Source organism: Desmodus rotundus, chromosome 10 (assembly GCF_022682495.2).
Source record: "Desmodus rotundus isolate HL8 chromosome 10, HLdesRot8A.1, whole genome shotgun sequence".
Taxonomy (NCBI): domain Eukaryota; kingdom Metazoa; phylum Chordata; class Mammalia; order Chiroptera; family Phyllostomidae; genus Desmodus; species Desmodus rotundus.
In genome coordinates this window covers 76387582-76399663 of record NC_071396.1, presented here as the reverse complement: position 1 = coordinate 76399663, position 12082 = coordinate 76387582, and the positions used below count along the sequence as shown (strand labels likewise).

General features: G+C 42.9%; 1 protein-coding gene and 1 non-coding gene across 3 annotated transcripts in view; one reads left to right on the top strand and one right to left on the bottom strand.

Moving 5' to 3' along the window:
• Positions 1-12082, top strand: part of TMEM241 (transmembrane protein 241) — a 111950-nt gene that overhangs the window by 65507 nt on the left and 34361 nt on the right. The window lies entirely within an intron of this gene.
• LOC112323086 (U6 spliceosomal RNA) lies at positions 8843-8948 on the bottom strand. The gene has a single exon (XR_002976714.2). It is a non-coding gene; the product is annotated as a U6 spliceosomal RNA (small nuclear RNA).

Below are 12082 nucleotides of genomic sequence, written 5' to 3'. Positions count from 1 at the left end.
ACATGTGTACATTAATGTAATATATTCTATTAATAAAGTAAAAGACAAAAGTACATGATCATGTAGGTACAGAACGCCACTTGACAAAATTCAGCATCTCTTCGTGATAAAAACTCTCGGCAAGCTAGTAACAGAAGGGAAATCCTCAGCCTTATAAAGGCGTCTGTGGAAAACCTACCGCTGACAATGTACTTAATGGTGACACAGATCACTTTCCTCCTAAGGTTGGGGGCGACACAAGAATGCTCACTCTTAGCACTTCAGTCATCACTGCACTGAAGGTTTGGGACAGTGCAGTACAGAAAAAATTGTATTCACAGATGACATTATTCTATATGTAGAAAACCTGAAGGAATCTATAAAACCATGAACTGAACTAATCAATAATTTATCAAGGTCTCAGAATGCAAGATTTTGTATGAAAATCAATTGTAGTTTTGTATATTGGTAATGAACAGTCATGTTCATAAAAATGAAATTAAGAAAATAGTTTCATTCACCATAGCATCAAAAAGAAAAAGTACTCAGGAATTTAACAAAGAAGTGCAAGATTTGTACACTGAAAACTACAAAACCTTTTTGAGAGAAATTAAAGATCTCAATAAACGGAGAGACTCAATATTGTTACGATGAAAACTCTTTCTCAATTGATTGATAGGTTTAATTCAATCCCCATCAAAATCCCTGCGGGATTCTTTGTACACATTCACAATCTGATCCTGAAATTTATTAGTGATGCAATAGCCAAAACAATTTTGAGAAGGAAAACCGAGTTGGGAGACTTAACTTCACAATTTGAAAACTCACTTCTGTAAAGCTGGAATAATGAAGACGTTGTGGGACTGGTGTAAGGACAGGTGTTTATGATCTGTTGGTTCTCAATAAAGGTGCAAAGCAATGCAATGGGAAAGCATTTTCTTTTGAACAAATGGTGCTGGAACAGTCATATCCATGGGCCGATTTCCAACCGGTGCACCACAGGAAGTTTTAAAACATGCAACACCTAACTATTTAGTCAGGGGCACTAACCTCTTAGACTGTCAAATAAAAAATGACAACAGCCAACACAATAGTTGTCCAATGTGAATGAATCAAAATCATACCTATTTTTCTTTGTCAGAATGGCAAAAATATCTTTTGGTGTGCTGCAGAATTTTAGTAATTAGCCTGTGTGTGCCATGAGGTGAAACAGGCTGAAAATTGCTGCCATGGGCCAAAGCAACAAAAACATACTTAGCCCCTTGCTTCCCATTGTTGACTCCAAGTGGGTCATGGACCTAAATGTAACAGCTAGAATTAGCATGCTTGTAGAAGAAAATGGGAAGAATCTTAAACAGAGTTCTTAGATTTGCCACCAAAAGCATGAGCCATAAAATAATTGATAAATTCAACTTCATTTATCTTAATAGATAAATGAAGATATTTTGCAATTCAGAAGGTACCCTTAAGAAAATGAAAAGATAAGCCGCAGACTAGGAGGAAATATTTGCAAATCACATATCTGATACAAGACGTCCAGAATATATAAAGAATTCTTACACTTCAGTGAGATAAAATACAACCCAATTTTAAAATGGTCAGAAGACTTCATTGTGTACGGTCCCACTCACTGAGCCGCTGCCCAGGCCTCAGCAGCCTCTCCCTGGAGCTCTCTCTGTGCCCACCCCATCCCTCCCCTACAGCCTTCTGAAACCATTGCTGATGCAGGTGAGGGTGATGCTCTGCTTCCTGCTGGCAGTGAGGATTGTATCCAGATAAGAATTCAACAGAGAAACAGCAGGAAGACCATTGCTGATGATTACGATAAAAAGAAACTAGTGAAGAAGAAATTTGCCTGCAATGGTACCGTAATTGGGCATCCAGAACTTGGAGAATTAATTCAGTTACGGGGTGACCAGCCTAAGAACATAGGCCAGTTCCTCCCAGAGACTGGACTGGCTAAGGACGACCAGCTGAAGGTTCATGGGCTTTCAGTGCTTTGGGCTCACTGGAGCTTAAGTGAGGATTTCCTCTCAATGAGTAGAATTTCCCTTCTGTCCCTTGTCATGAGTTTGAAAACCTCAAAGCTTGCCTAATGTAACCATTTCGGGTCTGCTTTTAACTTGGACTAGTGTAACTTCTTTAGGCAATAAACTGAAAAGAAGATACACATATGGATGGTTCATAAATCCATGAACAGTATCTCAATATCATTAGTCATTAGGGAAATGCAAATTATAACCATGATGAGATACCACTACACACTCATAAGGTGGCTATACTTTTTAAAAAATAGGCAAAAAGGAACTGGTGAAAATGTGGAGAAACTGGTACCCTCAAATTACTGGTGGGAAGGTAAAATGTTGTAGCCACTTTGGAAAATTGCTTGGTAGTTTCTTACAAGATTAAGCACAAACAGACTGTACAACCCAGAAATACTATTCCTAGGAATGTACCCAAGAGAAATGAAAATATATGTCACAAAAGACTTAAGCATGAATACTTTTTGCAGCATTATTCCTAATAGCCAAAAACTGGAAACAACTGACATGTCCATCAATGGGCGAATGTATAAACAAGCTGTAGTATATACATACAATGGAATACTATTCAACAATAAAAAGGAATGGACTATTAATACGTTGCTACCCCATGGATGAACCTCAAAAAGCATTACGCTAGGTGAAAGAAGCCGGTCACAAAAGAATACATAGGATTCCATTTATGTGAAATTCCAGAAAAGAAAAACTTATAGAGACAGAGAGCATACTGATGGTTACTCGGAGCAGAGATTGACTACAAATCGGGTGGTGGAAGTGTCCAAAAACCGGGTTGTGGTGATGGTTGCACCACTGTTTAAATTAATTTATTAAATGTGTTCATTTAAAAAAATAATTGAGCTTTACATTCACAAGTGTGGATTTTATGCCACGTAAGTCATTCCTGAAAGCTGTAAAGTAGAAGTGCTCGAAGCGTGGTGCTTGAGTCTTGTCTCTTTAAGACGTGTCCAATGTGTATGGCTTTGCCGTTTGGCTGCTAGTTTCGTGAATCTCCTTTTTATTTATCGTATTTTTTCTTTTCTTCTTAAACTCTGAGGGGGGCTTGTAATTACCTTCTCTGTAGTTAATTCAAAAAGTAGAAGGATTTTTAATCCTTCTTAAATGTGAGGCATTGGATAAGATGAGCCATTAAGGATTCTTCTAGCTTCCGTATCTCAGGATACCCCCACCCTCTCTCTCCCTCTCTCCTTTTTCTTTTTTATTTAAAAATAAACTCTGTTATCCTCACTGGCACAACACGTACCCATTCTTTGGGCCACCTACATACCAAACAAAATGTGCTGACATTTGAAGTGCAACATGACATTTAGCAATACAGCATTTCCCCAGGACGTCACTGTGACTCCACCGGGTGCCAGCATATTTGGAAAGTGACTCGGAAGGGTGCTCTGTTGGCCACAGAGGAGAATTTGGATTTTGTGAAAAACTGACAGATACACAGGCAGGGACGTCATTCAGAAGGGGGCGGGGATGCCTTCTTCCTTTCACCAAAAGGATCCATTCTCTGCCACTTTCCAAGGAGTTGTCAACTCAGCTTCATCGCTTCCAGGTTCTGAGAGAAGGCATCCTGCTTCTCTCTGTTGCCCATCTTTCTGAGTCCCTTTCCTGGGTCTCAGAATGCTCAGCAAGGAAAAGACGTGCCTTCTCAGTCACTGTATATTGTTATCACTCTTATTATCGTTTTTCTTTCTGGGAATTTGGGTACAATTCTAAGGATCTAAAAATAACAATATTTAGCAACCTTTTTAAATTCCTCCCTTTATTTTGGTAAACTCAACTATGTGAAATCTAACTATCTTGGGATCCCTTCCCACTTGTAATGAAAAGCATTGATGCAGGAAAAAAGTGATTGAATTTAAGAGAAAAGCAATGAAATGTGCAGACATATAAGGAAGATGTGGTGAGAGTTTGTATTTCTCTGCTAGTGGGTTTTTCCAGCAGATTAAGTTTTCATGAGAATTCTTTCTGGATTGTGTAGTGCCTTGTCTCATCCTTCAGAATGACAGCAGTTCTCAGCATCCATTGGGAAGAGGCAACTGAGGCCAGAGTGAGTCTGTACTGAGGATGAGCCAGGAGGGGAGAAGCATCCCCAAACAGCAGCACTGCCCCCCTGGGCTCTTGTGGATCCAGTATTTGTTCCCCATTTCAAAAATGTCTCCCCAGGAAGACAGCTCTCTTCCTTTAAGCCAATGCCATTGCTGCCACCACCATTTCATATCCTGAGGGCAATGGCAGACCAGAAAACCAACTCTTAGTCTGTTTTCTTTATGACCCTGGGAAAATAATTCTTGGTAGCTTGCCTAGGAGTGTCTCTTGATTAGGTTTAGTTTGCTTTTTGATTGTTGGAGTTTCATCTTTCAAGGCCGGGACTAGGGTGGCCGTCGCTCCCTGGGCCGTGCAGTGTGGCGTCTGCATGCAGTAGGATTCTCAGGGTCTGCTGAGAGTGAATGAGCGCCTCCTCAAATGTTGCACCCCACGTGCCTCACTTGCCCCTTTTCCCCGGCCCTTCTCTGACATGATGGTGGACTGCCTGCCTGAGGCAGCTGTGCATTCGGTGGGATTTTAAGGTATACTAGATTTGCCCTGTTTGTGGCAGTGGAAGTGTCTTCGAATGGCCTTTTTGGACATGGTTCTACCAATCAGTCAGCATCTATTAGAGAAAACTTTGGAATATCTGAATGTTGTGGTGGGGGGATGCTTTAGAGTAGGTGTAACATTGCCTAAGGCATCTTACGATCCGGAGGAGGACAGCGGGAGAAGGTGAGACCATTAGCAGACATTGGTGAGCCAGGCAGTACTGCTTCCAGAGCCGGGTGAAGGGAGTTGAGGCAGCAGAGTGACTGAACTGGCCCCTGTCAGCACTAGTTGCCTGGGAAATGTGGGAGGAAGGAAGGGAGGCCAAGGGGCAGGGGCCCCGAGTCAGGATGTGCAGGTGGGGAGCCATACGGAGGAGGGGAGTAAGGGGCAGATTGGGCACAGAGAGCCAAGCCACAGAGACCACCGTGAACCTCCGAAGGAGACCGGCTGAAGGTAATGCTTCAAGCAGGTTGGTAAGCGATGGTGCTTAAAACAGATGGAAATGAGTTCCAAGCATCTGGGAGGAAGGCGGGCCAAGGTAGTGATGGCAAGGATAAAGATAAAAGGTCAAATTTGACTGACAATTTGAAGAAAAATACATCTTAATTACAGAATTTATCCTATAGCTGATGTGATGAAAGAATTAGACAACAGACTCATCATCCAGGACACTTTAGAGCAGAGAATGGGTAATGAAGTTCGCATACAGGGAGTGATGGGTAGGGGTCACCCATGGCTCCAGGGTTTGCAACCAGAGCCCTGGGAAATCCATAGCGTAACAGACAGAAGTGGGGGTGATTGTGAAAGAACATATTTGGGGAGGAAAGCTGGTACAATCCAGTTGTGACAAATGTGCATGATTGTTGAAAACACATCTAAATGGAGCTGCTTTGTGTTGGAAACGTTCGGTAAAACGTAGGTGAGAGCTCGGGACTTTGCATGTCCTTCGCCTATAGAGAGATGGGTTGAAATCAGAAAATGAATAAATAGATGAGCTCACTGAGAGAGTGAATGGGTTTAGGGAAAGCAAAGAAGGGGCCTAGGACTTAGCTGGGGACCAATAATGAAGAAGAAAGAGGAGTAATAGCCAAGAGGTAGAAGCAGGGACCAGGTAAGTTCAGTATGAAGTCTAAGGGGAAAAGCAAAATGCCACTAAGAGGTGTGAGAGGTCCAGATTGGGAAATGACTAGAGCAAGGACACTGCTAGTCTTTGAGGAGCCACTTTTAGTAAAAGGGTGGGGACGCAAGGGGGACAGAAGATGGACCATAAATGCTGAAGGACATGTAAGAAGTGGATAGAAGGTTGTGATTGGCGGTGGGCAGGGGGATAGCCGGATCTAGTGAAGATGGTGTCTTTTCTAGGAACAGAAGGACCTGGGCATGCTTGAAATTAGAAAAGAAGACCCCCATTGACAGAGACATGTAAAGATGCTAGAGAATGAGGGGAAATTGGGAGAACACGTTTCAGTAGGAGGTGGAAGGAGTGTGGATAGCTAGCTTTAGAGAAAACGGAAGGCCTTTTTCCTGAGAAGAAGGGCAGTGACAAATAGGAGGGAGGCATCGCCATGAGGCACATGGGAGGGGACTGGGATTTCAGGAGGAGGGGGAAGGAACGGAGAAAGCACTCACGGTTTGTCTTTGATGCATTGAAGCCATCTAGTCCTCAGTTGTTCCACCCATAAGGCAAGGGATCTGGGCTACAAGGTTTCTAAAGATAGCTCAGAAATGTTACGATTCTAATGAGCCCAACAGTGTCATCTGTATCTGATTTTTTAAAAACTATTTTATTTTTGATTTTAGAGAGAGGGTAAGGGAAGGACAAAGAGAGGGGAGGAACATCGATGTGAGAGGGAAACATCGATCGGTTGCCTTCTGCACGTGCCCCAGGGAATGGAACCTGCAAACCGGGCATGTGCCCGACCAACTGAGCCGCACCAGCCAGGGCTGTGTCTGGCATTTAATACTAAATGCTGATGGCATTTATAGTCAGGTAGGGTTTTATATAATGATGATCTGCTAGGAGCCATGTCATGAATCATCAGTGCCTACTTACCAAAGCATCTACCAGATGTAAGTGTTTAATAGAACCACGGAATAAAGTAGGAAACCATTCAGCAGTCAGACCTTCTTCCACCCCTATTACCAGGCGCTCCCCTGTTTTTGTTTGGAACACGGACAGTCAGAATTCACGTTTACGGAACAATGCCTAGGAGAGACTGCGCTCTCACGGTCCAGGAGGATGGAAGGTGGCGAAGCCTTCTGAGACTTGGTCCCTGTGAGTCTTCAGACCTGGCGAGTATGGTGGGTGCAGAAATGGAGTGAGGCGGCCAGGAGCAAGGTGTAAAGTATTACAAAATCAGCATATTCTAGAACTTGGGCTCCTCCACGTGCCAAGATAGAGACAGCACATACGAGGGGAGGTATGTGAAAGCAGCTGGGGAGTGACGGCGTGCAGGGCAATCACCGAGCATTCTGTACTCACATGATTTTGATGCAACTTTGAATCCCAGGTCAGCCACTTTTTAGTTTATACTTTGTTTTCGCATCTGTAAACACATATAATAATAATGTCTAGCTTACTGAGAGCGTTGAATAATATTTAGACAGCTTTTCAATAGTGAGTGCTGGCAGTTGGTAGGCACTGCTTGGCTATGTCAGCCACTAGTTTAATTCTTTCACCAAATTAACCAGTGATTTCCTGAGTCTGAATTTACCGTTTGTATTTACTGGTTCTCGGTGGTGAATTTAGTGGTGGCTGCCTACTTCAGACAGTGCTCGGAGTCCAGCATGCCAGAGAACAAGGCCCTCCCAGCTCTTTTAACCAGACATTGTGGAACAAAAGAGGCAATTGATGCACCATTCACAATGTTTTTAAACCTATATAAAGAGTCATTGATTCAGAACAGTTGCTGTGCCTATGAAAAAGTATGTTTGATGGTTTCCATGGAGACCACCCTGCTGGCTGTTCTGCCATCACTGGCCGTAATTATACACTGGGATTGCCAGGGAGCCTTCAAAGCTGTCTCCGTAACAAAGTCTCCTTGTGTAGTAACATGTCTGCTGTGCTGCACTGTATTTCCCGTGTAGGAGTGTCTCTTAAAAAAGTTGAGAAGGTTCTGCTGGTAAGTTTCAACATCTGTTTGATTTATCCTTGTGAAGAACTCCTAGCTGGGGAGGAATTTTTCTGAGTTTTGACTGCCCATCTCTCAGGCTGTTGTGCCAGGTCTATGGGGCATGGCCTAATGTCTTCCTTTTTTTCAGGACACGTTGACATTCCTCTGGAGCTTTTGCCAAGATATTGAACTAAGAAGGAGTCTTGGCTATGTCAGTTTACAAGATAAAATTAAACCTGTTGAAGTATAGGATGAACTTATAAAAGCGTTGTCAGTTAGGGTTTAATATCTGGAATTTTTAAATGTCTCCAAGACCATTGGTAAAACTCTTGGTATAATTAAACAACGGAAAGAAAAAGGAGCAGCAGCTTGGTTTCTTCTTAATGTGGAATCACAGATTTCATGACTTCCAAATAACATAATTTCTTACTTTCCACTGATTTTTTTAGATATGTTTGTAGGGAAGTTCTAAAGCATATAACGTTGAATCATACCTTGAACTTCGGAGGAGATGACAGGTAAACAGATATATCAGGTTCTGGAATTAGACTTCTTGTAGGTTCAATTCCTGGTACGTGATCGCGTGTGGCGCTCACACCCTTACCCTCCTCCCTACCCCACACAAAAGAGACTATTGAAAAATCCTGGAAGTATCATTACAATGCTCATCACGTCTTGCTCCCAGTAGGCCATGTCTGTGCTAAACAGAGTGTTAGCTCTCTTCCCCCTTCTACTTCCTACTCTTACTATTATTTTTTTCTCACTGTATTGAAATGTAAGTGATATAGAACATCATATGAGTTTAAAGTGTATAACGTGATGATTTGGTATTTGTGGACATTGTGAAATGATCACCACAATAAGTTTAGTTAACGTCCATCACCTTTCATCAGGGTGTCAAACTCATTTTCACCGGGGGCCACATCAGCCTAGCGGTTGCCTTCAAAGGGCCGGATGTAATTTCAGGACTGTGTAAGTAACTACTCCTTAACTAGGGGCAAGGAGCTCGGCGCTGCTGCCGGGTAGAACAAGGTGCCAGGCCAGATAAAACAAGGTGGAGGTCCGGTTCGGCCCGCGGGCCTTGTGTTTGCCACCTATGCCCTACGTGGTTATAAAAACATGGAATGCTCCACAAGTTTAGGTGTCACCCTTCCTAGGGGCCATGCTGATTTTCTCGGTATCATCCTAGTTTTAGTGTTTGTGCTGCCGAGGTGAGCGCTATGACTTCCTTTCCTTTATTACCTTTATCGTCATCATTCTCATCATCGTCGTCACCCTTTGTTGGGTGTGGAGAAACTTGCTCTTTTTCTGGATGGTAAAAGTTAATCACAAAAGAGGAAGCTACCCCTCTTCAGTTCACTGTTCGTATTTCTTCTCATTTTCTCAGCTTCCTAAGACTCCTCACCCCTTCCTCCTGTTGCATTTAAAAACTCATTTGAAGATATAACTCTCTGTGTAGCCGTTGAGTATTCCCTTTATTTTCTTCCTTCAGCTGTCACTCAGCACCTTAACGTGTCCTGGAATGGTCTGAGGAAAATAAATGATTAAACCCAGTGAAGCCGTGCTGTAATGTAACTTTTATGTTGAAAGAGTATGCTTAAAAAAATCTAATTATGGCTGTTTCCTAATTAAATCATTTTTCTTTTTCACAGTCTAAGCGGCTGTGGCAAGGAGAATAATTTTTCATGGAAAATTAAAACCTAGAGGCAGCAGCATAATTTCCTTTGCAGTCGCTAGCCAGGCAGTAATAACAGCATGTGGCCGTCTTTCCGTGACATCACTGTGGAAGCAACAGGAACATGAAGTGGCCAGTCAGGGAGCAGCGCTGTTGTTGTTGAGCTGTATGGAGACAGCGCCGAAGTTAGTTATCTGGGAATTATTCGTTTGTGAACAAGATTTTCCCAGAGGGCACATGGGAAGGGAAATACAGCTTTGGATTAAAGAAAAAAAAAATTTGAAATTCCATTTCCTATTGTCAAAATAATTCATGGGGAAGTGAGTGATGTTAATGGACATCTTGCTATTTTGGATAGGTTGTTTTTCTTGTTTCTGATTATGAACTCTTAATTTTTTTCTGGGCTATTTTTAGTGCCATTGATCATCACAATGTTCTGTGCTGCAAGAAATATGATAACAATTCTGGGTTTCACAACTTTTGACCTGAATGAATTAGCTTTCGTTTACTTTTTGAGGAAATACTTTGAATTTCTGTAAATTTCCTGACTGCAAGGTTTTTTATGGGTGCTGTTATTATCCAAGATAATTTAAAGTACCTAAAATTAAAATGGGTTTTGCAACATAAGGTTCAATGAATTGGGAAAGTTTTACAAGGCCCCTTTGGGGGATGAATTGATGTGTACTCAGGTCATTGGGGGATAGTGTTGACTAAGGGAGTGTTGAGTGAGTGTTTAAATACACTGATCTTATTTTCTACATCTTTGCAGGTTTTGCCCCCATATCAGAAATTGAGAAAGGTGGGCCCTGGCCGGCGTGGCTCAGTGGCTTGGAGCGTTGGCCCTTAACCAAAAGTTGGGGTTCGATTCCCGGTCAGGGCACATACCTGGGTTGCGGGTTTGATGCCTGGTCCCGGTGTGTGTGTATCGAAGGCAACCAACTGATGCTTCTCTCTCACTTCTATGTTCCTCTCTCTCTCTAAAAGCAATGAAAAATGTCCTCAGATGAAGATAAAAAAAAATTTTATTGAGAAAGGTGGAATTCTGCATGTATCTCGTGAAGGACCTTCAACCGCCCTCAACAATGCTTTTTTCTTTACTGTTTGAGACCACTTTTCCTTATAAAGACCCTAGAACTAAGTTCCTCAAGGTGTGGCCAGACACAGGCTAACCAGAAAATAGCTCTTTGGGCCCTGCACATGCCCAAAGCAGAGGGCACACCGTGGGCGGACTGAGTGCCTGTGTCGTGGGAGAATGAGCTGCCATAGGCAAAGCTAATAAAATGGAACAGTTCTAGGGGAATCTGAAGAGCAGACCTTTGTTCCTCGGAAGCTAGCTTTTGACACATAATCAGAAGGAACGACATGTGGACCTGAAAGACTTAGTAGATATTTACTTGGTATGAAATTGTGACCCTGGTGGCCTGATACCCCACAGGAGCCCTCCCCACCCTGTTCTCCTGTTTTATCCTCTGGAGTGTCCTTGGAGTGTAAATAGTAATTTGCTCATTTTTGACTGTTTAACATTTCTCACTTACAAAAAGTAGTCCAAACTGGTTTCCCCCTCTTGTCTCTGCATCGGCCCTCTGACCTGACCCAGTCATTCTTCAGGCTAAGTTTTCTGATGCTGTTTTTGTTCCTATACTAGTGGACTGCATTTGACTGTAAGGCCAGACGGTTAAATACAAGCAGGTTGTATTCGTCTATATGACTCCAAAATAGCCATCAATTAGTCAAATATATGGCAAAAACCTCCCCCAAACTTTTACAGTCAACAACGCATTGCCTGACACCATGTAACCTCGGTTAGCTGGGAATTTGCGTTCACAACTTTATCTGATTGTTTATGTGCTTTTCTGGATGGTGCTGGGGTGGGGAGGTTTTATGGGGAACAGGCTCTCCTTGGCTACAGTTCCACATGTCGTCTTGTCCTGTGACTTCGGAGGGGCGGGGTGCACAGGGAAGCTGGCCCACAGTTGCATCTGTCCCTAAGAAGAATTCCACCTCATTGCTTTCCTGCCTCACTTTAAGCCATTATTCCCTATTTGGAGCTTTGTGTGTTTTCTGCATAAATTTCTGGGTATGTTGTTTCGCTTGGCCTGTAAAATGGTTGGTGATCAGTCAACATTTGATAAATAAAACACCCACCATTTTTCTCCATGTCAGGAGATTTTCACTTCAGAAGAGGATTTTCACGAGGATTTTCACTTTTTATGGAAAAAGCCGTTGCCATACTAATGTAGGTCTTTCGTACAGCAGGGGCATAAAGCGAACTTTCAGAAAGTGGGGGCACCGTTTGCTTTATGCCACTTTGGCCTTTCAGAGGTTTCATAGGAGCATTTTACTTTCAGATAAAGGGGGTGACGGAGCATCAACCCTACAGGTTGCTGGATGAGTCTTTAGTAGGGAAACGCAGTTTTCGGTATGGACGTGGTTGGTTGTAAAACAACGGGACCTGAGACAGAAGGGGCATTAAGTCTGGTGTGGATTCGATGGCTGAAACGTGAGACTGGCAGTACCAAGTGTTGGTGCGGATGCGGAACGACATTTCTGGTTCAGAAACACTACGCTAAGTGAGGTCTACGTTATGACTGAGCAGTCCCACCCCTGGTACATGCCCCAGAGAAACGGAGACGTACAGCCACAGCAGGACTTGTCAATGTGATGGAGTTGGATAGAGG